The sequence below is a fragment of the Podarcis pityusensis genome (assembly GCF_964106645.2).
Source record: "Podarcis pityusensis genome assembly, chromosome: 15".
Taxonomy (NCBI): Eukaryota; Metazoa; Chordata; class Lepidosauria; order Squamata; family Lacertidae; genus Podarcis; species Podarcis pityusensis.
This window is the reverse complement of record NC_138040.1, coordinates 40,244,446-40,272,435: the sequence shown is the minus strand read 5'-3', so window position 1 is coordinate 40,272,435 and position 27,990 is coordinate 40,244,446. Positions and strand designations below refer to the sequence as shown.

At 42.4% G+C, this 27,990-nt stretch overlaps 1 protein-coding gene across 4 annotated transcripts in view; it reads right to left on the bottom strand.

Annotated features, from left to right (window-relative positions):
• Nucleotides 1-27,990, bottom strand: part of LRRTM4 (leucine rich repeat transmembrane neuronal 4) — a 430,913-nt gene that overhangs the window by 104,428 nt on the left and 298,495 nt on the right. The gene's annotated exons all lie outside the window — the stretch shown is intronic.

Here is a 27,990-nt window from a genome sequence, read left to right as displayed (position 1 = left end):
CTTTCTGTTCCACCTTTTACTGAACTTTAGCAAAAAATAAGTGCAATATTTGATTGCAAGTTTCATGGCAACTTTTCATATTCTGTGTGTGCATAATGTCATTATATAGCTTAGATGCCACTGGATTTAAATGTTTCTGGATGGAGTCAGGAGTTTCTTATCGCTGTTCTGCTCTTGTTTGAGAAAAGCAATAAAGGTCTTGCCTAGCTTCCTGAAAAAACAAAAAACAAATGATATGAAAGAGTCAGTCCTCCTCTTCTTCCTCCATAAAGCTTCTAGATCTGATGCACTCCATTTATCTAGGCAACTTGCTGCTTACAGAGGACACTGGATAAAGCTCTTCCTATCTGAGTGCAATCTGAATAACCGTTACATGCACACTTTTGGCTCTGAGCTCCTGACATTCTGCTTCAGTGTCTTACATGCAAGCCACACACAGTTGTGAGAAATAAGAGCCTGTATGAAGATGAAGAAGCGGTTTCTGAAGGCCTGACAGCATGGTATTCAAAGGGCTGTGTAGCCTAGTAAAAGCCTCAGAGGCTTGTATAACCAAATGAGCTTGGCTTTTAGTCAGAGGAGAGATGGATTTGCAACAACACAGGACTTTCCAGCTAGGAGCTGACTGCAGCTGGAGAAGTCCTAAATTTTGCCATTGGTTTTTTTCATTTTGGGTTTGGGGTTTACACCAAAATCATCACAGATAAGTACAGTATTGACTGGCATTGCCCAAAACAGTTTTCTTACACACAGAAAACTGCGTAAAGGCTTGTGATGAGATATACATGTTATTATGATTCTGCCTTTGCATGTGTTAAACTTTTACAATTTGTATTGGGAGTTTTGCAAATGTTATTTTTGGTGGTATGAAAACATCTCCATCGTGTAACAATGAAAATAACTGAAAATGCTGTATCAGCTTTCTTCAACCTAATGCACTTCAGATGTTGTAGTTTTGGACTACAATTCCCATTAATTCCCAGGACAACTGCGGTAGCTGGAGCTGATGACCCCAGTTGTAATCCAGACATGTGGAGGGCACCAGAATGAAGAAGAATGCAGTTTGGTATGGGATGAAAGGAGTCAATAAGGTATTTCCACAACAGCCAATAAGGTATTTCCACAACAGCAGTTACTACCAAGGTGAAATAAAAGCCATCTTCAAGTTTGCTTAAACTAAGGAGTCTGCTTTAATTAGTCACATGCACTAAGTATTTCAGTTCAAGAAATCTGAGAAGACATTCTGGGTTACTTATCAACACTCCCAAAGATTCAAACCTAAAGACTGTGATGATATTGGGCACAATCCACCAAATAACTCATGTTATAATCCTGCACAATACCAATTCATTTCAGTGCCCACTTGATATGGAAAGGTTGTAGAGTTCGGTTGTACAGAATGTGCTTTGCAGGCAGAAAGTTCCAGGTTGAATCACTGACATCTCTAGACAGAGCTAGGAATGTCTCATCTGAAATTCTGGAGAGCCACTGCTTTTCAAGGAAGACAATACTGAACTTGTTTAAATAAATTACTTGGAATGAGACAGCTTCCTATGTACTTGTGATTGTGCCCAACAGCCATAATGATCGTAGTGTGTTACTCTTACACCCGGTGCTAATTTTCTAGAAAAAGAGATGCTGGATCTCACCATGAACACATCTTTTTTTCTCTTAGAATGGCAATGGTGCCCAACTGAGAGGTGCCAAAACCCACCTGAGAGGGGCTGGAACTGAGTCAGTTGATTTATTCCATTTTGACCCCCCCCCCCAAAAAAATGCAATGTGGCCATACATACTCCCATATAGTTGCCTGAAAGTGGTTTAATTTTCCAATCTTTATAAAGATGACAAATTTTAGGGGGAGGAAATAGCAAGTAATATCACAGTTTCACAAATGCAGCACCAGACACAAAGATAGTGGAGTTCTCCAAATAAATCAAATAAATCCAATGAGTGTTATTCCAGAGCTTGAATCTATTATGCCAAGAGATAAAAGAGGGGTGGGTGGCGCTGTGTGGCACTTATGCTGCTGATGGCTGTGTATATAGAATGGTGCAAGCTAACAATGTTCATAATATTAAATCATATTTTAAGTTTCTAATTGTTTTGAAGTTATCTGGTTTACACTTGTAATTTAGTTGGTTGTAACCATTTCATTTGGCAGACATTGCAGCCACACGTTTCTATAGGTGCTAAGCAATAATTCCATCATATATCTTAGACAATTAAGACCGTAGAGCTAAATCACTGAAATTTGTAAGGGATGATATATTTCTATCTGGTTTGGATAGCTTTGTATTAACTATGATTAATGTTTTTACAATTGGAGACCAAAGGAAATAATAAGGACTTGCTGCACATTATGGAGTGTTGCAGAATAGTTTTAATATTATTATGGATAAGAGCGGGTGAAATAAAAGTTGGCAATGCACTTTATGAGAAGTGGAAAATTATTAATTCATCTGGTAGTGACTAGAACATCATTCATAATGATGAATGCCAATGGAAAACGTGCCAGCACCATGGTTGTCTTCCACATTGTCTGAAAAGAAGAAGAAGAAGAAGAAGAGTTTGGATTTGATATCCCGCCTTTCACTCCCCTTCAGGAGTCTCAAAGCGGCTAACATTCTCCTTTCCCTTCCTCCCCCACAACAAACACTCTGTGAGGTGAGTGGGGCTGAGAGACTTCAGAGAAGTGTGACTGGCCCAAGGTCACCCAGCAGCTGCATGTGGAGGAGCGGAGACGCGAACCCGGTTCCCCAGATTACGAGTCTACCGCTCTTAACCACTACACCACACTGGCTCTCTTACTACAGTCACTTGCCATGACAAAACACAAATGTTGGGATCATTTTACCCTTTCAAATTAAAGGCACAGGAGCCCTCTTAGAATCTGCAGGTAACAATGGCATGTTTTGATGCATCACAATTTTTGTCCTCAAATGCTGGGAATAGTATTGCAACCTTTTATTACTGTTGCATTGCAGTGTAGATTGTCAGCAGCGATTTTCTCATTTCAGCTTCCTTGTCTTCTATAATTCCATGCAAGGTCAACCTAATATACCAGATTCTACTCAAAGTAGGCCAACTGAAATGAATGGACTCAAGGTAGCAATGCCCATTGATTGATATATTTATATATTTATATATTTATATATTTATATATTTGTTATTGATTTATTATTGATTTTATAGAGAGCCAGTGTGGTGTAGTGGTTAAGAGCGGTAGTCTCGTAATCTGGTGAACCGGGTTCGCATCTCTGCTTCTCCACATGCAGCTGCTGGGTGACCTTGGGCTAGTCACACTTCTCTGAAGTCTCTCAGCCCCACTCACCTCACAGAGTGTTTGTTGTGGGGGAGGAAGGGAAAGGAGAATGTTAGCCGCTTTGAGACTCCTGAAGGGGAGTGATAAAGCGGAATATCAAATCCAAACTCTTCTTCTTATTATTTGGACTACTCTGATTACAACTTAGTTAGATGCAACCCATCTACAGTATTTACAAAACGGTGTATTCTGAAGATGAATAGTATAACTGTCAAAGAAATGTTTTCCCCAAACTGTCCAATAAATGCTTACAAATACATTTTAAAAATCACAAAATACATAATATGAAACTCACATTAACAAACAAACAAAGCAAAAACCTGATGGAGGTCGTGACTTACAAACACAATCCCACTAATTCATAACGTTATTTTTAATGTTATTTTAACTTTTTTGGGTTGGGGGAGAATATATCACATTTTATACTTCTGGACCCCATAAGCTTTGCAAAACAAGCATTTGTCTTTTTCAAAACTGCTTTCACAACAATCCAGTGTATTTCTTCACTTGATTTAAAAGAAGCATGTATAAACGTGGAGATCAGTCATTTGGGTGCCTGGCTGAGATGAGATGTAATAAGGATGTTAGCTGTGATTTAAAGACACCAAGATGGGAAGGCTTTGTATGCAGATGAGCAAAGAATGCAATAATTTACACAGAACAATATTTAACACACCCCCTCCCAAATTGTGATGGAGGAGTGAGAACGCATAAACTCTTCTCTACCCAACCTAAATTTTAAAAAGCAATCTAGCAACTGCCAGGAAATCCTGAAACTCCGGAGTGATTAAATAAGTAGAAGTATAAATTATACTGCAGGGTTAATCAGCACACATGCTATTTGAAATTTCTCTCTTTTGTATAGCGAGGCATTCTAAAAGTGTGTGTGAGGGGGAGAGTCTTATCTAGTGAGCTTTTCACATCACATAAGGATAGTGTTTCACAGGACACAAACACACAAATCAGCAACCCTCAGAGTGAGTAGGCCTTTGAGATGGTATTTCTGCCTCGTAGTCCAGGAGGGTTTTAAACTTTGCAGCATTGATCCATTATCTGAAAGAACAGCCTTCTGCAGTCAGGCTGTAGGGAATGCTCAGGTCATGGTTTGCTCCCTTGGATGCATTTATTTTAAGGTACAGAAAATTCTTGTTGCTCTTTCTTTCTTTGAAAGATTAAGTCTAATCTAAGCATTGCCCCTATGGAAATCTTGGATTTATTTCCCTTACCACTTAAAAGCAATAGCTTGAATTCAGGCAGCATTTATCACTGCTTCTGGCGCTACTAAGGTACACTTCTAATAGCTTTCCCAATTGCAAATGCTACCCTAGTTCTATCCTTGCCCTGATTCTGCTCCAAAGCCATTGCAGTAAGGACTGGGGGGGGGGGGGGTGCCGGAGGAGGAGATAACAATAACTGAAACTTCTGTTGTGTGTTTTAAGGAACCAAAGGGAAAATATTTTCGAGATCCCATTGCCACTCTAAATGGGTTTGAGAAACTTGTGTAAGGAGAATGGAATAAAGAGGCAAGGCACAATACCATATCCTCCAATATTCCTCAGATGAAAATAGGGAAATTCCTCAAAAAAGAAACCAACTGAGCCTCCTTGACCCCCCATTTTCTCACACCCACCCACCCCTGGCATTGCTACCACCACTACAGCAAAGGGACACAGCACACACACTTCACGGTCCTGAGAAAAACCTTTAATCCTCATTTTATTTTATTCTTTGGTAGATTTACAAAAAGAAAAGCACACACCAATAAATAAATTTTGGAAAGGAGCAAGATTAAACATGGGTCCATGTTTTTGTTTTTGTTTTTTTAAAAATCAGAACTTCTTGCGCTCTACTCCCTCTTTCTTCCTGCCCAGCTGCTCATAGAAAGGGGCTGGCAGTGGCAGCCATGGAAAGACAAACACCAGCTTTCCCTCCTCCCCAAGCTTGGCAACAGTGGCACTGGGTAGGGGAAATGTGGGATGTAAGAATCAGGTGCAGTCAAACACAACATTGCTAGAGTAGACATGAAGGTTGTCTCAGTCCTGCAGCCAGAACTTACTGCTTTCCAGGACTGAGATGAAACTTCCTATGTGTAACTTGAAATGGGCGTGGCCTCTCCTGAAGTAGAAAGAACCAGAACCACAGGCTGGCGATCATCTTGTCTCTCTTGTCTCTATCGATGCCATCTTAACAACAGCACTACTAAGATGCACCCTTGGCTTCAGGCCAAGAGAAGAAAAGGGGGCTTTCTCCCATAAGGAGATAGTCACCACATTTAAACTACGTTCTAACCTTTTAAGTCTGCCTTCTGGGAACCTTTGTGTGAACAGATGATTACTTGTGAGTAAATGTTTTATACTTTACAGAAGACTGTGTAGCGTCTTATTTTAGGAGGGATTAAACAGGGGAAATACCAGGAAATATTTACAGAGACTCTAACGAGGCTGAGCAAGCTATCTGCTGTGCGTGTGTTTAAAAAGGGGACTGTTAACTCTGCTGATTTTGTTGAACTTGTAAAGACAAGTTTTGATAGGATATCTTAGACAATATATCCTCCCCTGCATCCCTAAACATTCCCACAGGAAATAGGGACATTCCAGGATCAAGTCAGAAGCCGGAATGGCTTTCATAATTCTGGGACTTCCCCTGGAAAATAGGGACACTTGGAGGGTATGCAATACAGGGAAGTTAAACTAGGGCCACTTTACTGAATACAACACAGGCAAAAACAATATGTGTAGCCCAAACTATCAGGTTCCTAAATCGTCAAGCATACCCCATGTGGAAAGTGGTGTCACTGCAACTTTCCAAAGATGAACCTACTGAACTGACCCCATCCAGGCTGGCTATTGGATCCTCCTTGGCCAGAATGAATATAAAAAGGCTTCAGATCTCTAGTGCAGTAAATATCTTTCTGAGCTCAAGGTTTGCTTGTTCTGGCTTGTTCTATTGGTCCTGCTTCCTGGCTTGGCTCACGGCTCCAAACTCACCTTGTTCTGCTGCCCACAGTTCTGCCCTGACATCATTGCACACAAATGGACCTGCACATCAGAATCTTAATGCTTTCTCAGATAGCTGAAGGAGCAGTTCTTCAACTACTGACCTGCCCATGGCTGAAGTTCTTCCATAGAGGGCCTGCTCAGGTTCCTCTTCAGCAGAGGCACATCATACTTTTATGAGAGCCTCTTTTGTGATGGTATCTTGAATTTGGAATGCCCTTCCCAAGATGACACACTTGGTGCTAACATTACAAGCTTTTCAGTACCAGTTAAAGACCTGCCTATTTGTCCAGATGTTTTTGATTTTGGATTACTTGAATTTTGTTACATATTGCTTTTTAGGGCATTTAATTTTTATTTGTCTTATCTTCTGTTATGTTTACTTGATGGCTTTAAAGTATATTTATATTTCTTTTCTTTTCTTTTTGCACACCCTGGAATCTTTTGAAGAATGCTGGCTAATAAATATTTAAAACCATTAAATAAAACACAAATTTCCTTAAGATCATATCAAGATTTCCCCAAACCTCTGCATATTGATTGGTATTTTGTGTGCAGATGTGTTCACCATGTGAAAAGTAATGAGAATGAGTGCAATCTTGCTCTTAATACACATATAGTCAGAAATGCACACCATTCCAAACACTGAAAATATATTTAGCCCTACCAAAAAAAATGTAATCCACTATGGCAGGAAATGAAGACATTATGAGGTTGGTAGTGCCCTGGAAATGTCATAAAGGGCATGCTTTGAGAACTTCCAAATTCTGCTGTATTATGATGTTACCTCTGCTGATTATTATTATTTTTTAAATACAAACTATACAGATATCCACAGACATCCATGGAACCAACTCTTTAAAGTACATTAGATAGTTGTGATACATTATCTGGTTCAATAATCAGAGACACACTTGCATTTGTCTTTATGACTTCTAATCACAATTGATCAAAGCCACTATTCATTCAGACTCATTTATTTGATATGACCTTCATATAGTAAGTACATTGTTAAAACACATCCATAAGAAAGTTGTGTTATCCTGCAATATTGAGCTCATCCAAACAAAGTTGTGATGTCACTTCCACCCTCTTTGTTATGTCTTCTTTCACTTGCATGAATAAGTGATATATAAGTGGAATTAATAATAATAACAATAACAACAATTTCCTTAGGTCTTCTCTTCATGCTCTAGTCCATAGATCCTTAGACTTGCTGTGTCTAGAACTAAATGCACAGGCTCTGGCATAGTTCATGGTTTAACATGTGTTTGTTAATTATTATGCACTGTATGCCTCTGAGCATTGGAGTAATTATAGGGGCAGCACTCCCAGCTTTAGTTTACTTTGGTTGAAAGTGTCAGGTTCCAGGTGTAAGATGTCTCATTAGCAGGTGATGGAGGTGAAGACTCTGAACCTGAACAGGAGTACCCAGGGCCAGTTCCAGAACCACTGCCCCCGCCTTCTCCTTCCTCAGAGTACCCCACTGCAGAAGACCCAGGAAGACCTGAGGCTCCTTCACAGTAGCAGATTGTTGGAGAAGGCTAGGTCTTGTTCAATAAAACAGCATCTTGTAGCACAGGGGCTGCTGCCAATTAGGCTGCACCTGCTGGCAATTAGGCTGCACCTGAGAGCCAGTGTGGTGTAGTGGTTAAGAGCGGTGGACTCGTAATCTGGTGAACCAGGTTCGATTCCCCGCTCCTCCACATGCAGCTGTTGGGTGACCTTGGGCTAGTCATACTTCTCTGAAGTCTCTCAGCCTCACTCACCTCACAGTTTGTTGTGGGGGAGGAAGGGAAAGGAGAATGTTAGCTGCTTTGAGACTCCTTTGGGTAGTGATAAAGCGGGATATCAAATCCAAACTCTTCTTCTTCTGCTGCTATATGAGGGCTGTTTCAGCATTTTCCTTGTGCTTCTACAGGACTTCCTGAATCTTGCCTTGTTGCACAGCATGACATTAAGCATCCAAGAGACATAAGCAGTACAGTGGTACCTCAGGTTACAAACGCTTCGGGTTACAAACGCTTTGGGTTACGAACTCCGCTAACCTGGAAGTAGTTGCTCTGGGTTGCGAACTTTTTGCCCCAGGATGAGAACAATAATTGGCCGTGGCAGCAGCGGGAGGCCCCATTAGCGAAAGCGCGGCTCAGGTTAAGAACGGTTTGGGGTTAAGAACGGACCTCCGGAACGAATTAAGTTTGTAACCCGAGGTACCACTGTATTTGTAATACACATATATACAAGCAGAGCCCAGTGGAGGCAAACATGCGCTCAGTAAGCAGACACCAGATCTACAGCAACCACCATCCTTAAACTGCTTCAACTTCCTCCAGCTATGATCTCTACATTCACAAAACCTGCTGTCTTTTTTCAGCTGGAGCGTGTCATTTTCTCCATATGCTGGTGGGGTTCTCTCCTAACTGTTATCAGTGAGTCCTAGAAATCAGGAGACACTCACTTGACCTTAGCTTCCATTGATGAAATACCAAACGCTGACCTAGACTGCTAGCCAAGCACACCTACATAAGGAGCAGTCAGAATGCAACCATAACTAGCCGTATCTTTACTATATCAAATCTGCCCAGCTCAGTACTTGCTCATAGTAGCTCTCCTATGCTTTTAACATTCATCCTCAGCATACCTGAGTGAATTAAGTAAAAACTTGATTCAACTTTTTTAAAAAAAGTTCATTCTTTCGCTTGAAGAAAAACCTCCAGTGTTTTTTCAGCAGTGCAGGCAGCATTTGGACAGCTTCACCTTGGAATACCTATTGGAAGACATCTTCTTCCAACACAAACAAGCACTGGTAACCTAAGGTAGATACTATGAAGCTGCTAATGGCTTGTATTTAACATACAAAACAAGAATCCCCACCACTCAGCCACCTCTTAATTATTTTAAAGTTAGGAAAGATAGAACACCAGCAATGTGTGTGTGTGTGTGTGTGTGTGTGTGTGTGACAGACAGACAGACAGAGGGGTAGTTGTTCTTATAAAGATACTACTCTAATACTGATTATGAACGAAAGGGGATCCCTTTTACTTTCCCTACAAAAGCCGTTGGAATTGCAATTTCACAGGCTTAATCCACTCTAGAGAGGCTCCTGTGCCAGCAAATTAATAATGGGAAATACAGAGCAGCTTAGAACCCAAATGAAAAACTGAAGTGGCCAAAGCAGAGAGGGATTCCAAAACATATCCTGTTTGTTTGTTTGTTTGTTTGTTTGTTTGTTTGTTTGTTAGCACAGATACATTGGAAACCTTGGGGCTTGTGCACACCCTTAGCAAATATACCAGTTCTGTCAGAAGGCCCAATCTAATTTTCATTGAGGTACGGTAAAAGGTAAAGGAGGTACGGTAAAAGGTAAGTCCAGTCAAAAGTGACTATGGGGTTGGAGTGCTCATCTCACTTTCAGGCTGAGGGAACCAGCGTTTGTCCACAGACAGCTTTCCAAGTCATGTGAACGGAACACCATGACAGAAATCAGAGCATATAGAAATGCCTTTTACCATCCTGCAAGGTGGTACCTATTTATCTACTTGCACTGGCATGCTTTACCTTACTGCTATGTTGGCAGGAGCTGGGACTGAGCAACAGGAGCTCACTCCGTCACGGGGGTTTGCACCACAGACCTTCTGATCAGCAAGCCCAAGACGCTCAGTGATTTGGACTACAGCGCCACCCGCATCCCTCACTGAGGTATCTGCAGTTAGGTAGATGTCTGAGGATGCACCATAGTTCAGTGATAGAACACATGCTTTGCGTGCAATTGTCCTGTGTTCAATCCTGGCTCTCTAGTTTTAGGTGACAGGTGGTGGGAAAGGAATGAGTAGACTGAGAATGGGTTGCCCAGGGCTAGTCTGTGAGGGAGTGCCTGCAGATGGTGGGCATGGCCAGAGCCAAAACTGAGTGGGCCTTCTCCTTTTCTCCTCTGCCTTCTCCCCTTCTCACCAGTGGATCTCCAGAGAAGGGCCATATTACTCCTGCCACAGTACACAAGTGATAGTTTGCAGATTGGCATTTGTTTATTTATAATCCCAACCATTTATGTGTCACCTGATTTCAATAATCTAGAAGTAGTGTACAAGCAAATCAGTACACAAAAATATTAATACTAAATTAAAAATCTAAAATCATAATTCAGTTAAAATCCCTGCCAGAAGAAAAAAAGAAGTCTTTGGTTGGTGCTGGAAGCTCAACAAGATGGTAGCGTGTCTTACCTCAGTTGTGAGAACCATAAAATTGGGCCCACAATACTGAACACATGGCTCCAGGTGAATAGGAGATGCGCATCCAAGCCATGGAACAATGGCTGCTCTGGAATTAGGAACATAGGAAGTTGCCTTATACTGATTCAGAACATTGGTCTATGTAGCTCAGTATTGTCTACACTGGGTGGCAGCAACTCTCGGGCGTTTTAAACAGGGTTCTCTCCCAACCCTACCTGTAGATGCCAGGGATTGAACCTGGGACCTTACGCATGTGAAGCAATTGCTCTACCACTGAGCAAAGGTCCTTTCCAAAGTTCTGCACAAAATTAAGCTGAGATTCATGCAGCCCTATAGCCACAAATTGCACACAGCTGGATTGGAACAGTATTGGGCTAGGTGGGAAATAGTCTGGCCTAGTATGACAGCTTCCATACCCTCCAACATTTCTCCAGCGAAAATAGGGACATCCCATAACATAATGATAATTTTACTGTTTAAACATTTTACTGGGTTGCCCCAGCCACTATGGACAGTTTCCAACATATATATATATATATATATATATATATATATATATAAACATAATAAAACATTAAACCTAAAACACCCCACTTCTCTATAAAGGATTTCTTTTAGACGGCTCGGGGGTAGGATAACTCCATACTCTCCAGCATTTCTCCAGTGAAAATAGTGACATCCTAAGGAAAAGTGGGACATTCAAGGATCAAATAAAAAACCGGGACTGCTTCTCTAAATCAGGGATGACTCTGGAAAATAAGGACACTTGGAGATTCTGAGCTTCCTGTGCGGATCATGAGGCAGCTTTGAATTTTGCCATTCATATCATTACAGGCACTGCTAACCTGCAAACACAAACCACCCCTGACAAATTTGGCTCAAGCAGAATTATGTGAATCCTATCAAATGTGTCTTGCAAGCAGGCTGAATTGAATTGAATATATGTTCTATAATTCTTCTGTTATCATGACTTTAAGGGGTGTGATGAAACAAGAAGTGAATTCTGCATCTTCTTAATGGTTCATATTGTGAGTGAATCAGGTATCCACATGATAATAAAAAGCTATGAATGTTATAAGGCATAGGCAAGCAAACTGTGCCTATTTATTTGCCTCGGTAGATGTTTCTGATTGTGAAGTGCTATCCACATTCATCTTTTTTCTTCTTCCATAAGACAGTGATTTCCACCCCCTCTTGCATTTATTGCTTCCATTTCAGTTTACCCGATAACTCCAAGATCTCCTTTATCCCATCTCTTCATTCAATTACAGCCAAAGAATGCATATAACTTCTGCAGGCAGTTTCTATACACTTTGTTTAGCAATCTTCCTAATCATGATCTGAAGCAAAATCCAATTACAGGCAGACGGTGGTGTCCATTAGATTCCTATTAGCAAAGATAAAAGCTATTCCTGCCCTCCCTCTTTTGCTGTCTTGCAACCTCCCACTCTGAAAGCTCAAGAAATAATAGCAAAACACAGGGCTGCTGAAAGGTCATCAATAGGGACAACAAAACTTTCTTGGTCCCTTGAAATTAAAGGTTCTCTTTGTAGCCAACCCCAGAAGTGGCTAATGCTCATTAAAAGCTGGTTTTAGAGGCATTCTGAAGGCTGCCTCGCCTCACACAAGTGAGTTGCTGATTGCTTATTGAGTATAAACCACAACACTGAAATCAGATCAGACACTTTTCCTAACATGTCAATGTAGATATTGATCCCCAACACTTAAAAGTGGGAGGAGCAGGTGTTTCAAAGTTGCTGAAAGCAATACCTTCTGTTCTAGAAACACTGACTCCTAATCCAATACCAGACAGTCATTTGGATTTTTGTTGATTGAAGCCAGTGGTTGATACACAAAAGCAGGAATGGGGAACCGGTGGCTGTCTGGATGCTGTTGCACTCCAGCTCCCATCAGCCCTAGCCAATATGGCCAATGGTCAAGGATAATGGAAACTGTAGTCCAACTATCCCCAGAGAGTCACAGGTCCCACAATCCTGTGCTATAGAGATGCACAGGACCCTTATAACTTACAGGTTCAGTTACTGTCATTGTTCTACAGAAGTGGGGCTGTCTTTGATGGGAGAGGACATGTCAGGAAACTGAGTAGTTCAAAACATGGAAGCCATTTGTGCATTTATTTCAATTTAACTCATATGAAAAAGAGTTGTTGTATCTGGGGAACAAAATATGTTGGCTAGAAACAGGGCCTTTGTAAGACTCTTAAGAAATTCAGGTGCTAAGAAAGGAATGGATGGGAGTGGAGAAGTGGGATGTCAGTGGATGAGAGCCTGCAAGGTGAGAACTAGCAATGTACTCCAATGAGTTTCTCGGTTTTGTTTATTGCTGTTTTTATCTGACTTCAATGTCTTTGGCAGAATAAACAACATACACTTAAATCGTAAGTCCTCACACTCCTTTGTATGGAATCCTGGGAGCTATAGTTTACGTCTCATGGAGCTACAATTCCCAGCACCCTCAATGACCTGCATGCTTCTTCCTCATTTACCTACCTACCTGCTATTCTATCCTTATATTGGAGTTGGCATATCTGCCTATTGACAGCCATCTGAACTGCAGTGTGACGACAGCATTACAATTTAATATATACAGGAAGAAATGTATATTTTCATGAAAATAATGTATGAAACTGCATTATATTAGGGGAAATTCTTTGCAAAAAAAGGTGTATACTAGGCAACATTGCATACATAAATGCATGGATTAGGATAAATGTGCCTGCAAATGCATATGAATTTTCCTGAAGATTTTCTAAAAGAAAAATCACAAACAAATGTGGATGTGGCAAACAGAACGTAAGAATGGAAAAATGAGAAACCAATAGAACTTGAAATTGGCAGATTCATCCACCCGTAATTTCTAACACTTTTCTGTTCTTTTTAAATCTAGTATATCTTCAAGAAGAAATATCACTGTCTTTGCTGTTAAATCAATGGAGGACAGGCTATTACAGAGTAAATGAATACAGTATACAGCAACTGGAACAGAGCCTTCAGCAATGAGTAATAGTGGGGTGAGGGGTGAAGGCAGCAATCTTTTGTATGAGAATAGGGATTGTTATTAGTGTTGGAGGGTATGTTAATCTTTTTGCTCAGCATCATTGAATTCCATTAATCCCAGTAAACCAAAAACCAAAAATCCAGCTTTGTGTTTTCTAGAAGAAAGCTGGCAAATGAATACACCGAACCTGCAACAGACCTGCTCCAGGTATATGATACATAGCAGCAATGAAACACACTAAACAAGGCATGGGAAACAGTTTTTCATCCCAAAGGCCGTGCTCCCTTCTGAGCTAATTTCCAAGGGCCACATGCTAGTGGTGTGGAGGGGCCAGAAGCTTGAACTATTAAAGCAAAATTCACCTTGGTACAGAAGGGTAGTTTTTACACACACACACTGACACACCCATCTCTAGCCTTCATCCAGGCAAGCATCATTAGGACTCAAGAGGACACCAGGCAGCCAAAAACATTCAAAGACAGTACAAAGGAGGGGTTTGGTCTGGTGGCATCCTAAGGACCATAGAGAGAGGAAGTCTGCATTTGCGCCTCAGGCCTGAGGTTACACACACTGAACGACCAATCTACAAAATAATATTCCTTAAAGCAGGGACAAAAATCAGACTACTTTGCTGCTGCTGCTGCTTCTTCTTCTTCTTCTTCTTCTTCTTCTTCTTCTTCTTCTTCTTCTTCTTCTTCAATGAACCTCAAGATTCACTAGCTAGATCCAGGTGGGAAAAAATGACTGGGCTGTATGGTGACCATAAGGAACAGGGAGCCTCTGAGCACATGCTCAGCCAAGAAACCCATTTTCAAGTAGTTGAATTAGTCAGCAGAGGCAAGGCAGCAGGTGGAGGCCAAGCAGTGCGCACTGGATTGTCCGAGTGATGTCAACATGTCATATGGCATGTGCATGCTTCTGGGCACCCACAAACCCAAATTGGTGCCTCTGGTTTCCATGGCTTTCACCCTATCAGTCTCAGTAGACACCAGTTACTTCTGCTTCCTACATTGGCACTGAAAGTATCTAAGGGAGCCTAATGATGCCTGGGTGAGGGCAGTAAACAATTGTGGAATTTCACAACTTTCACACAAAGGGAAATTCTTCTCTTTTCAAAGCTTGATTATTTTTCTTACACACACACACAAGCTGGGGTTTGTGTTCATTCCCAGATCCGCTTCCTTCTGGTTATGAAAGAAAATATCCACACTTTTATGCTCTGTAAATCACTGCTGCTCCATCGGCACCAGTGGAGCAAAGCTGATTTATTGCAGCTTGGTATCTGGCCTGCATTCTTTACATATCTAGCAACAAAGTACATTTTAATGCTTCTTCACTTCACTATCGTATCTATGAAGCAAGGAAGGGCATTTTTTGAGGCAGATGAAATATTGCAAAAATGTAATTTATTTGAAATATACCTGCAACGCTGGCTGGTGATGTTGGGTTGCATTGCCACAGACTTTGATGCTCTGAGCATGTTTGGACATCCAGGTTTCAGAATGAACATGTAGGGAGGAATTTCACTGTTATAAAGTTCCTTCAGTACAAGCACTACTGCTTGCCCAATTGAATGGTCTGTCCTCTCTTCCCACCACTCACTGTTCTGGGGTTCTCCCAATACCCCCCACCGAGTCAGTCTGGGGGGTGGGGCACACAAGGGGAGGAGAGGGGAAAGCCCCATTGCACTAGTGGGAGTCAATGCATGGGCTTCAACTAGCAGTTGGATCTGGCACACGTAGCTCAACATCTTTAAAAACGACTTGGACAAAGGAATTGAGGAGACACTCATCAAATTTGCAGATGATACCAAACTGGAAGGTGTAGCTAATGCTGCAGAAGACAGAATTGGGGTTCAAGATGACCTTAACAGATTAGAGAACTGGGTCCAAACAAAATGGAATTCAACAGAGACAAATGTAGGCTGTCTACACTTAGGCAGGAATAACCAGCTACACAAATATAAGATCGAGGAAACCTGGCTTACTAGCAGTGCATGTGAAAACAATCTAGGAGTCTTGGTAGACTACAAGCTTAACAAAATTGCTTCCATGCTCTTACCTCGGACACTGATTCTGGGTGGGCTAGAGGAGCTAGGGCAGCAGTTGCTGACCTCATAATACACCAAGGTGGCTGCGAAAGGTACAGTGCACACAATTCCTGCCACCACCACCCCGAGGAGAAAGAGACAGGAAGAGATGAAATTCTTGACCCAAGCACTTCAGATCCAAGACTACTGATCATGGATGATTCTGATAGCCCACTTACTACCTTCCATGGAGACAATATTGCAGAAAGGGAATTGCAGTCTGGAGAAGGAAAGCTGAGTGTAGTCGGACATGCACTCTGGACTTTAAGAAGCCAAATTTCAAAAAGCTTAATGAGCTACTGGGTGAGATCCTGGGGTCAGAAATACTCAAAGAGAAGGGAGTCCAAGATGGATGGGAGTTTCCAAAAGGAGAAATCTTAAAGGCCGAAATGCAGACAATACCAACAAGAAAGAAAAGTGGGAGGCATCTAAGGAAACCAGTGTGGCTGCATAAGGAGCTTACAGATGAGCTGAGAGTTAAGAAGGGCATGTAAAAGAAATGGAAGAAAGGGGAAATCACAAAGGAGGAGAGTACAAGAGTAGCCAACAGTTGTGGGTGAAGGTCAGGCTGGCTAAGTTCAGAATGAGCTCAGGCTTGCAAGAGAGGTTAAAAATAATTTTAAAAGGTTTCTTTGACTATGTCTGAAGGAAGAGGAAGAAGAAGCTAGGGGTAGGTCCTCTGCTTGGAGAAGTCAGAAAAATGGTATTGGGTGACACAAAGAAGGCAGAACTACTCAACACCTACTTTGCCTCTGCTTTGACCCAAAAGGAAAATGATACCCAACCTGGTGATAACAGAATAAATGATGTAAGAAGGAAGCTGCAGCCCTATATGAAAAGAGATAGTAAGGGAACATCTAGCTACTTTAAATGAATTCAAATCTCCAGGGCCTGACAAGCTGTACCCAAGGGTACTAAAGGAACTTGCGGATGTAATTTCACAGCCTTGTCTATGATCATTGAGGAATTCTTGGAGAACAGGTGAGGTCCCTGCAGACTGGAGGCAGGCAAATGGTGTCCCCATCTTCAAAAAGGGGGGAGGAAGACCCCGGTAAATACTGGCTGGTGAGCTTGACATTGATTCCAGGATACGTCCTAGAACAGGTAATTCAACTGTCTGTCTGTGAGCACTTAGAAAAGGATGCTGTGATTACTAAGACCCAGCATGGGTTTCTCAAAAATAAGTAACGTCAAACGAATCTTATTTCTTTTTTTGATGGAGTTATAAACTTGGGTGGAATAATAATGGAGCAAGCTTGTTTTCTCCTGCTCTGGACAGTAGGACTCGAACCAATGGCTTCAAGTTACAAGAAAGGAGATTCCAACTAAACATTAGGAACAACTTTCTGACAGTAAGAGCTGTTTGACTGTGGAACCGTCTCCCTTGGGAGGTTGTGGACTCTCCTTCCTTGGAGGTATTTAAGCAGAGACTGGATGGTCATCTGTCATGGATGCTTTAGCTGAGATTCCTCCATTGCATAGGGTTAGACTGGATGACACAAGGTCCCTTCCAATCTACAATTCTATGGTTCTAATCTTTCACTATCACAGAACATTTCCACAGCAGAACAAGTATACCTCTAAGTGACTATAATTTAGTGCAACTGGATACAACACAATGTCAGGAGATCAAATCATGGACTTCCCACGATCTCATCTAGCTTGGCCCTCGTACTCTGCTTTGGAGCAGGCCCAACCTTCCATCAATCAGTCCCTGAAAACAGTGGGCAAGGATATCTCAGGAAATCTACTCCAGAGCAAAGATTTATTATTATTTTTTTAAACTCTAGGCAATATTCTTTTCAACAAATAAACATATTTTTTTATATTGAGGTGGGAAAACATTTAGTCTAAATGCATTCTAAACAGTAGGATGGCTTTTATGTTAACTGTATCTTGGAGGGAATGGAAAGGCTTGCTGAGACAGAAGCATAAAACTGACTTTGATGCAGAAGACAATGAAAAGCTTTATTTACATTCTCTCTGTGTGAGCAGCTGACTCCATATGGCCAGGACCCCGGATTAGAGCACAGCAGGGAGAAGGTGAAGGGGGTTACTCAGCTCTCCTTGTACAAATTATATTCTTCCAGAACACAACACAGCTCTCACCTTTCATGCTTTTAACACTTCACTTTCCCACTGAAGCCCATTGTGATCTAAAGTCAAATTTGTTTCTCAGCTAAAGCTGCCCTGGCATCCATCAATAACATTGAAGTAAGATAACGCTGAGGAATTGTGCAATTCTCAAATGGTGTTGAGATGAGTGGGTGTCTGGTATGAGGAGGGGAGTGGGGTGCCAGATGATGGATCAATCCAGAGAAACAATATGTGAACTGCACGGAAAGGGTTCATTTAACAACTCTTACATCCCAGTCCTCTGCATTGTTTATCCATTTCTATTAATCACGTTTATTACTAGGTAAGCATGTAGAAGAACATATATAAAACAGCAGAGTTGTGGAGCCCATTTCAGTGCACAGGGCACATTCCCTTCTGGGCAACTTTCAGTGGGGGCTGCCAGTGTTGGGTAGATTGAGAATAAAATGTAGCCCAAGCAATTAACGTCTCTTTAGCCTTTTTATAGTAAGCCAGTTCTCTCTCTCTCTCTCACACACACACACCCACACACCTCTGTCCATTCAAGCAAGGGATACAAGAAATACAAACCACAATATTACAAACAATAAAAAGTATGTTATTACAATAAAAATGCATTAAATGTACTTGTATAACCAACATAAGCAATAGCTAGCAAAGCTATTCTGAAGAAGCCTGGTTGAATGATGGTTGCCATAAAAAAACCAAATTGCTGGTGCCACCTTAACTTCTAGGGGGAGTGCCCTTCAAAGTATGAGCACCACCTAAGGTTGGGTGGATCTGTGTACATTTCAATTTCTCATTGTTGAAATCTGAAATTCACTTTCCCTCCTGAAAATTAATCAGTATTTTCCTACAATTTCCTCTAATATACACAATTATGCAAAGCCACCCCCTCTAAAAGAATGCAATATTGTATGTTATTTTCACTATGTACATACGTAGGCACACTTTTACCTACACATTATTTGGCTAGAGTACTATGCACTGCAAAATTCAGAGAAGCAGAAATTTTGAAGGCCAGCTGTGTTTTGGTTCACACATTGTTTTAGAAAGTGTGGAACAGAGTCATCTTTAAGTGGAATCACATTTCTCCCTCATCCCTGGTGTGACCACATTGTGGGCATGTTGTTGACCCTGGGGGTTTGAAAAGTGGAAAGGTGGACTCTAAGCTAAGCAAGTCGAGGGCTATTAGGGATTTATATACAAGCAATGATTCTCCCCTTCCAATGGCAAGATTTATTCCTCATAGGCACATGAGTATGATTTTCTTGCAGATCATGGCTGGGGAGGGAAATGATAAATCTCCTCTCTGTGTGCTCTGCAGTCCAGATGATAATCCCCTCAAGCTTCTAATTAATTAAAGAAAATCCACAGGCATAGCTGCACTCTGCACATTTAGCATATTCTTTTTTTCTGGAGCTTCAATCAGCAGTTGGTAGCGCTATCTGGGAATGATGGAGTGAAAAACAGGGAGCCCAACAGTGGGTGGGGCCAGAGCCAGTGACAGGCACAGACAACTTATTCCAATTGCATTGCAATCCTCCTCCTTTTTGGTTCTGCAATGGCAACACCAAGAATAAGGAGGAGAAAGCTGATATGACCACCCATCCCCTGAACGGACTCATCTGAATGGGAGCCAGCATGGTGTCGTGGTTAAGAGCAGTGGCCTCATAATCTGGTGAACCGGGTTTGCTTCCCCGCTCCTCCACGTGCAGCTGCTGGATGACCTTGGGCTAGTCACACTTCTCTGAAGTCTCTCAGTCTCACTCATCTCACAGAGTGTTTGTTGTGGGGGAGGAAAGGAAAGGAGATTGTTAGCGGCAGTAGGTTGTGTTTGGCTGAGGGCAGATTGAGGTTGGTGGGAAAGTGCCCCTTTTGTCCTAATAGACCAGCCTCCACTGGTTGCAGAGGGAGAGGAATGGGGGATTTGGGCAAGATAAATGTTTTCTGGATTCCACGCCATCCCTTAGCATATTGATCAAGCTGAGCCACAGAAAATGAAGTATCTCATTCCGATGAGCATTTGAAGATAAATGATGGGAAATGAAAATCAACAGCAATGTTTCAATGGAAAATTGTTTCGTGCTGCCTCCACAATATTGAAGTGGGCCACAAAATGTTACAACATTCCCATTCCGGCATGCAGATTTGTCTTTATTCCATTACGTTCTGATCATGCCACTTTGAGGGGTTTCTAAAATGCAGTATTCAACTGCAATAGACAAAAGAGGAGCTTCAGAGAATAAACAAGAATTGAAAGAGAAAAGCACCCAAGCCATTGTCCTCTCCTTTGACTTTCCCCCACCTTCACCTCTGGCCTCACATGGCTTTGAACTGAGACCAAGTCTGGCGTAGTATTTTGTGTGTCAGACTATAGCTGGGAGGACCTAGTTTAGAATCCATTAATTTTATTGCATGACCTTGGGAAGGTCACCACCCATCAGCTGAATCTTCCTCACAGAGCTGTTGTGAAGAAAAACTGGGAAAGCGCAGCAATGGTCTTCAGCTCATTAGAAAGCCTGGGGGGGGGGACACAGACATGGGGCCAAATGCAGCCCTCCAGACCTTGCCCCATGGCAAAGCTGCACTCTTCACAACCCATGCAAGTGTTTTTGCCTGGCTAGAATGTGTCCTTATACCTCTGATAATGCCTCTTGCTTGCCTGAGTATATGAGTTGTGCGGAAACCAGCCTTCTATACAAAGGTAAACTTTGCATCTGCTATTCTGCCCACTTTGGCTCAGCCATGTTTCCCTAGGAAGTCTGCCGAGAAGGGAACGTGGTCATTGAGCTGAAAAGGGTTCCCCACCACTGCCTTGGAGGAAGAGCTGACAAATACCGTATTTTTCGCTCTATAACACGCACCCGACCATAACACGCACGTAGTTTTTAGAGGAGGAAAATCCGTAGGCATGCCACCCGTAGGCATTCCCTCCATAACACGCACAGACATTTCCCCTTACTTTCTAGGAGGGAAAAAAAAAAATTCCTTCCTGTAGCACCTTAAAGACCAACTAAGTTAGTTCTTGGTATAAGCTTTCGTGTGCATGCACACTTCTTCAGATACACTGAAACAGAAGTTACCCGATCCTTCTATATATTGAGAAGGTGGGGAGGGGTATTACTTAGAAGGGTGGTGGGAATCGGAGATTGGCAGATAGCTGAGATGAGCCTGTTGACGACTCTTAACGACTGTAATAGGTCTTACAGGAAAAGGCAAGGGGTGAGAAGGTGAGAAATGGCTTAGTCATGTATAATGAGATAAGAATCCGATGTCTCTGTTCAGACCAGGTTTCTCCATTGTTTTAAGTTTGGTAATGAGTTGTAATTCAGCAGCTTCTCTTTCCAGTCTATTTCTGAAATTCCTTTGTAGTAAAACAGCTACTTTGAGATCTTGTATAGAATGTCCTGGGAGATTGAAGTGTTCTCCTACTGGTTTCTCTGTTTTGTGATTCTTGATGTCAGATTTATGTCCGTTTATTCTTTGGCGTAAGGTTTGGCCTGTTTGTCCAATATAGAGAGCTGAAGGACACTGTTGGCATTTGATGGCATACACAATGTTAGACGATGAGCAATTAAATAGTCCCGAGATGGTATGTGTGATGTTGTTGGGGCCAGTAATGGTATTGTCCGGGTGTATGTGGCAGCAAAGTTGGCATCTGGGTTTATTGCTGCCACATACACCCGTATGTGGCAGCAATAAACCCAGATGCCAACTTTGCTGCCACATACACCCGGACAACACCATTACTGGCCCCAACAACATCACACATACCATCTCGGGACTATTTAATTGCTCATCGTCTAACATTGTGTATGCCATCAAATGCCAACAGTGTCCTTCAGCTCTCTATATTGGACAAACAGGCCAAACCTTACGCCAAAGAATAAACGGACATAAATCTGACATCAAGAATCACAAAACAGAGAAACCAGTAGGAGAACACTTCAATCTCCCAGGACATTCTATACAAGATCTCAAAGTAGCTGTTTTACTACAAAGGAATTTCAGAAATAGACTGGAAAGAGAAGCTGCTGAATTACAACTCATTACCAAACTTAAAACAATGGAGAAACCTGGTCTGAACAGAGACATCGGATTCTTATCTCATTATACATGACTAAGCCATTTCTCACCTTCTCACCCCTTGCCTTTTCCTGTAAGACCTATTACAGTCGTTAAGAGTCGTCAACAGGCTCATCTCAGCTATCTGCCAATCTCCGATTCCCACCACCCTTCTAAGTAATACCCCTCCCCACCTTCTCAATATATAGAAGGATCGGGTAACTTCTGTTTCAGTGTATCTGAAGAAGTGTGCATGCACACGAAAGCTTATACCAAGAACTAACTTAGTTGGTCTTTAAGGTGCTACAGGAAGGAATTTTTTTATTTCGACTATGGCAGACCAACACGGCTACCCATCTGTAACTAGGAGGAAAAAAGTGAGTGTTATGGTGCAAAAAATACAGTAAATCAGCAGCAGGAAGAACAAACAACTGAATGCCAATAAAAGGATGAAATTCAATGGCAACATCAGTCTTCAAAGATGTGACAAATTAGATAGGGCCAAGCTCAGATTAAAATACTCTTTTTAATTTGCTGAGGATTCGTGTATAATCTTTCTAATTCTCTGATCTCGCAAATATCATTATGATTGCTAATGATAACCTTTCATGCTGTTCTCCCCACAGCAAACTTAAATATTATTTACAGACTAAAAGAAGGGGGGGAGTAAATAAAGAAGATTGGCTTGCTTTGATTGCTGCTTTCGTGAACTGCTTGACTGATCAGGCACTAACCAGGAACAATTATTAAAGCATTTATCTGCACAAGATTTTTCATCTGTAACTTTGCAATAAAAAGGACCCATGAAATAACTGCTCAAATAAACGTTTTTATATTGTTTTCTTTGACAAAATAATTAGATATCCCTCTCTTTAAAAAATAAAATAAAATAAATGCTAGCAACTGTCATGTTGGACATTATTTCTGCCTTGTTTGCTTCAGATTATCTGCACAGCAAGATAGGCCTGTTACCTGAATAATGTTTATCCACTACATTTTGGGGGGGGGGGGATGTCATCAGCAGCAATGAGAAAAGCCAAATGTGCACTGAGATAACAGTAGAGATGAAATCCAAAATGAGAGAAAAGCCAAAGGAAATTAATGTGAGGCAGGAAGCCTTTGCTGAAATGGTTTTGATGCCTGCCAGACACTTCTTCGTTTAGGAAAGCATGTAATTTTGCATAAATATATAATTTTATAGTTTTTAAAGTCTGTTGATTTTTACCAGTATTTTTAAATATTTTATAAAGTACTCAGTAGTGTATGATTGATTTTGGTTTTTATTTTATTTTTTGTTATTTTTCTTATGTACATACATGTTATTTGTTATTTTTGCTACTTTAGGTTTGACAACTTATTTATTAATTTATTTCATTGATTAGCTGCTTCCCATAAAACATGAGACTGAAGTGATCTAACAATCTGGGGGGGGGGGGGACACCATCAACTATATATAAATCTGTATACAGGCTGAATCATGGACTCCCTAAGCATCCCAGACCTTCTGTGGCCGCTGTCGCAAAAAAACAACAACAACCTAGCACAATGTTTCTTTTTATCCTGAGAAATTAAAACAAGCCAAGTGGAAAAATACCCAGCCCAAGCAGGGACAGGGTGGAGAGGTGTGGGGGTCCTTCATTTTAACCAACAGATCTAGCTTTAAACCCCACCCCCCTAAAAAAAGCACTCTAATCACAGTGATTTGGAGGAGGGATTAGAAAAGGTGGGGGGAATTCAGTGCTGTGATCTTCTGATTGTTGTGTCAGCATAAGCATTTCTGCTTGGTAGACAGAATAATTCCAGCTCACTCCCCCCCCCCCCCGCGCACACTGGGGCTTCTCCCAACTTTCCAGAGTGGATTTGGGGGAGGTGTTGGGGTACACAGGGGGATGAGTGGGGGAAGCCAAATTGCACTAGCGGGAGCCCTTGCACTGACTTCTGCTAGCATGCAATGTTGCTTCAATCTGGCTGATTTCACCCCCTTTTTCTCAGGGATCCATTTCTTTCCCCATTGCAAGTCCCCAAAGTCTGTGGCTCACCTCCCACCAATGAACCTTGGGTTAATAAAGCCCTTGTTGTGGAGTGACATTTCCCCATCTCAGCCTTTCCTGGGAAAGCGTGTTCTCCTTCATGGAGAGCACGTGTTGTGGTGGGGGCCGGCAGGACACTCCAAAGTTGGGGGGCGGGCTAATTGATCGTTGCCCACTGATGCGATTGGGGCTTCCCTTGTTGTTGGGAAGAAGTTAATATTGCCATTTATTGATTGACAGCCAGAAATATTAAAACTCCTTGCACGAGGCTAGGGCTTCCTCTTTTCGCCCGTGCATCGGATTGCCTGTCCCTCCCTCCCTAGAATAGGGTTGTTCGCTTTGACCTTGCTATGCCTGTCATGGGGTCATCTGCTTTGGAGCGGGGGCCTGGTAGGAATTTTGTCCATCTGGCTGATTGGCTGGGGCCATTTGGTTTTTGCCTACTGCGTAGCAAATCGTCACAACTTGTAAGGTTCGCGGTTAGGCATTGGTTTATGGTTTGGTTGGTTGAGGGGCATGGATTGGCTGTGCCTGCCCCTCTAATGCTGCTGCTGCAAGGGATTCCATTAAAGGAATTGGGAGCTAACTATTGCTTGTCCCCTCTGTCAAGGGGGCTCGGGCCATAGCAATGAGCTCCTGGTTGCATTTGGGGTGAGGGCAGGTTCCCTGCTCCGCGTAACCCCCAAGTGTATTCCCCCATTCTGACTTTCGCATCGTGCGGAATGTCAGTCTGTCCCCCATGGTGGGGGCAGATAGTCGCAACCAATGCCTACGCAACCACTCACAAATTTGTATTTTAATAAAGTTGTGGCCAAAATTATGCCAAAAATCTTAAACAAAAACTTCTGCGTGATGTGTGAGTTATTGGGGTGGACCTGGGGACCTTGACACGCAACAGGTGCTATCTTTTCCACCACTGCCTTCTTCTATGCAAGTTCATGGAGAGAGAGAGAGAGAGCTTTCTTCCAGGGGTTAAGAAGCTGTATCCACAAAGGTCCATATGCAGAAGCCCCACCCCAATGAATGATGGTTGGAGTAAGAGGATCCCTTCTCCTCCACCCCAGTCCTATGGGGGCTGTATGCTGTTTTCCCCAGCACCCTGCCCCCCCCCAACGATTCCTATTGGACCCAGTGTTTTCAAACTGGAAAAAAAAAACAAAGAGCGGCTTCAAAGCAAATCAGAGACGAAAGCATAAATCCATCATGGCTGTATTGCCCTGCAGTATCAGAGGCAGTGACACGGTTGGTGCTGTGGGTTAAACCACAGAGCCTAGGACTTGCCGATCAGAAGGTTGGCGGTTCGAATCCTCTGATGGTGTTTCCTGCTTGGCAGGGGGTTGGACTCGATGGCCCTTGTGGTCTCTTCCAACTCTATGATTCTGTGATTCTGTGACGGGGTGAGCTCCCGTTGCTCGGTCCCTGCTTCTGCCAACCTAGCAGTTTGAAAGCACACCAAAGTGCAAGTAGATAAATAGGTACCGCTCCGGCGGAAGGTAAACGGAGTTTCCGTGCACTGCTCTGGTTCGCCAGAAGCAGCTTAGTCATGCTGGCCACATGACCCGGAAGCTGTACGCCAGCTCCCTCGGCCAGTAAAGCGAGATAAGCACCGCAACCCCAGAGTTGTCCGCGAGTGGACCTAATGGTCAGGGGTCCCTTTCCCTGTACCTAACAGAGGCAGTACACCTCTGGGTACCACTTAGTGGAGATCATGAGCAGGACTCGCTAATGGTGGCTTCCCAGAGAAACAGAATGCTGAAGTAGATGCACCTATGGTATGATCCAGCAGGGCTCTTATGCCTATCAACTGTGGAGCACCCACAGGGTGCAATTAGGGACCACCAACTCAAATGACTTTAAAATAGGATTGAATGAAGCTACCAATGGCTACTTGCTGCCCTGCCAATGTTCTACTTCCATGGTCTGAGGCAGTATGTGAGGAGAGAGGAGAGGGCTGCCACCCCGGTCCTGTTTGGAGCTTCTCAAAGGCATCTGTTTAATGGCTATGAGGATGGGATGCTGGACTAGGCAGCCCATGGGCCGGATCCAGCAGCCAGGCTCTCCTTATATTGCTCTTCATTGTCCCATTCATTTCAGTCAGGCTTGCGCATGAGTGCTTGTCAATGGATTGTGCCCCATGACTTTCCCTTGCTGAAGAAAACAATTTCTTTGTTACCGTCTGTTAATGGTAACCAGTAACTGAGAAGCAACACATTGTGTCACAGAAAATGAATGCCCTTAACACGTTGAAGGCCAGCATAAGACCTATCTGAGAAAGTAAAAGCTACATTGTTGGGTATAAGCGGCTAAATAATTTCTTAAAATCTTAAAGATTTTCTGGGCATCCTGGAGGAATCGACTTTCTTAGCACAATCCTCCAGGCAAAACAGGTTATCAATTCTTAAATCAATGATTCCGAATGAAAAGACACACACACAGAGAGAGAGAGAGAGAGAGGCTGTCCCTAGACTGAAAAACTCCATGGGCTGTGTAATAGATTTGTTGAGATAGGCAGTAAATTCTGTTGAAAAACACAGAGTTCCTCCATGAATAAGATTTTTACACTGACCATTCTCCCTACATGCCTTAAAATTTATGCTCATTGACAGGGCACCCAATTCTGTGGTAAAAAAAAAACCCTCAGTGAGGAAAAAAATGCTACTTTGGTAACTCACTAATAAATTGAGTCAGAAAGCCAATTTGCTAATCTAGTTTCTTCTCCTCAAAGCCACAAGATCAAATGTACAGTTCACCTCCCACACCCAAGCACACACATACACACACTATCTGGGAAGGTCAATGGGCTTGAACCTTCATTAACTATATGAGGCGGGTGAATAGATTAAGGACAGACAAAATAATTACTACTACTACTACTACTATTACAGTTATAGCCCACTTTTCCTCCAAGGAGCTCAAGGTGATGGTATACATGGTCTACCCCCTCTCAAGTTTATCATTACAACCACCCTGTGTGGCAGGTTAGGCTGAGCGATAGCAGCTGGCTGAAGGCCACCTAGTGAGTTTCATGGTTGAGTGAGATTTGAAGTCTGGTGTCTCAGTTACTCTTAGCCTAACACTCAACTTCTACACTGTGGGATAACTAGCCTTATACAGTATAACCAGCATGCTTAAGTCTAATTAAAGCATGAAGGGGTTAAAACCATAGAGTAAGCTGTCCTGTCAGGCTAGCTCACCTTGGGAGGGACAACTTGGGAGGGACCTTTGTTCCCTCTCAGTCCACCTGAGAAGCTCAACAGGTGAGGAGGTCTGAGCTGGTTGCTGCAGTTCAGACTGCATGGCTCTTACAAGGTACTCTTGAATTCCTATACCAATAATTTAGGAACTTTCACCACTTTGAAACTAAACCAATTTTTACTGACTCTGCAACTTTTTCAGAATGCTGTATGAAAAAGCACATGAATCTGAGGTTTGAGGAGTTTGTAAGTAAACCATTTTTAACTTACGAAACCTGTGGCCTTTTTAATGCTGGGGAAGAGGAAAACTTTGGAACTCACAGGATGACATTTAAAGAATTTTTAACACCTTACGTTTCTATGCTTTACTTTGCTGCGTGTTTTGTGATTTTAAATCTCACCAAAGAGTACAGTGGTACCTCAGGTTAAGTACTTAATTTGTTCCGGAGGTCCGTTCTTAACCTGAAACTGTTCTTAACCTGAAGCACCACTTTAGCTAATGGGGCCTCCCTCTGCTGCTGCGCTGCCGGAGCACGATTTCTGTTCTCACCCTGAAGCAAAGTTCTTAACCCGAGGTTACTATTTCTGGGTTAGCGGAGTCTGTAACCTGAAGCGTATGTAACCTGAAGCGTATGTAACCTGAGGTACCACTGTACTTGGATCTTAGCATTCAGGAATTCTCCTTTTACACCTATTCCCCACCCCTTTTGCAACCAACATACACCACAGTGGCTAACTGCATGAAAGTACTTCATATAGTGCATATTTAATTTGTGGGATGTGCTGCTAAAAGCCACAGTGACAGCCATTAGGCTTGGTGGTTTTAAATGCAGGGGTGGGGAACTTTTTTCAGACAAAGGGCTGCATTCCTAATGAACAACCATCTGAGGGCCACATGATGGTGGTTGGTGGGTCAAGAGGCAAAATGAGATGGAGCAATGAGTTCA